We start from the raw sequence: 835 nt of genomic DNA, 5'->3' as shown, positions 1-835 counted from the left end.
GGCTGAGTGGATTTGATGTGAAATGTGTAAAGACATTATGAAGGGGTATTGGCAATGCATTTAAACTAACAGTTCACCCAAAAATTTTAATTCTCTCATAATTTACTTGCCCTCATGCCATCCCAGATGTGTATGGCTTTCTTTCTTCAGCAGAACACAAAAAAAGATTTTTAGAAGAATATCTCAGCAAGGAGTGGTGGTGGCGTAGTGGCAAAAGCACAGGGCTGTTAATCAGAAGGTCGTTGGTTCAAACCCCACAGCCACCACCATTGTGCCCTTGAGCAAGGCACTTAACTCCAGGTTGTTCCGGGGGGATTGTCCCTGTAATAATTGCACTGTAAGTCGCTTTGGATAAAAGCGTCTGCCAAATGCATAAATGTAAATGTAAATCTCAGCTCTGTAGGTCCATACAATGCAAGTGAATGGGTGCCAAAATTTTGAAGCTCCACAATCGACATAAGGGCAACAGATGACTCTGGTGGTTAAAGCCATGTCTTCTGAAGCTAAATAGTAGTTGTTGGTGAGAAACAGATCAATATTTAAGTTATTTTTCCTTAACTTTCTCCTATTTTTGGTGATTCACATTCTTCAAGCATTTCGCCCCTGCTGGGCTGGGATAAAAATTGATGACAAAATGAATTTAACCACTGGAGACATATGGATTACTTTTATGCTCCCTTTATGTGGATTTTGGTACTTAAGAATTTTGGCACCCATTCACTTGCACTTTATACTTTTTAATTTGTGATCTGCTTAAGAAAGAAAATCATACACATCTGGGATGCAGGGAGGGTGAATCAATCATGAGAGAATTTTCATGTTTGAGTGATCGATC

Source organism: Xyrauchen texanus, chromosome 43, assembly GCF_025860055.1.
Source record: "Xyrauchen texanus isolate HMW12.3.18 chromosome 43, RBS_HiC_50CHRs, whole genome shotgun sequence".
Lineage (NCBI taxonomy): Eukaryota > Metazoa > Chordata > Actinopteri > Cypriniformes > Catostomidae > Xyrauchen > Xyrauchen texanus.
Note: the sequence above shows the minus strand (reverse complement) of the source record.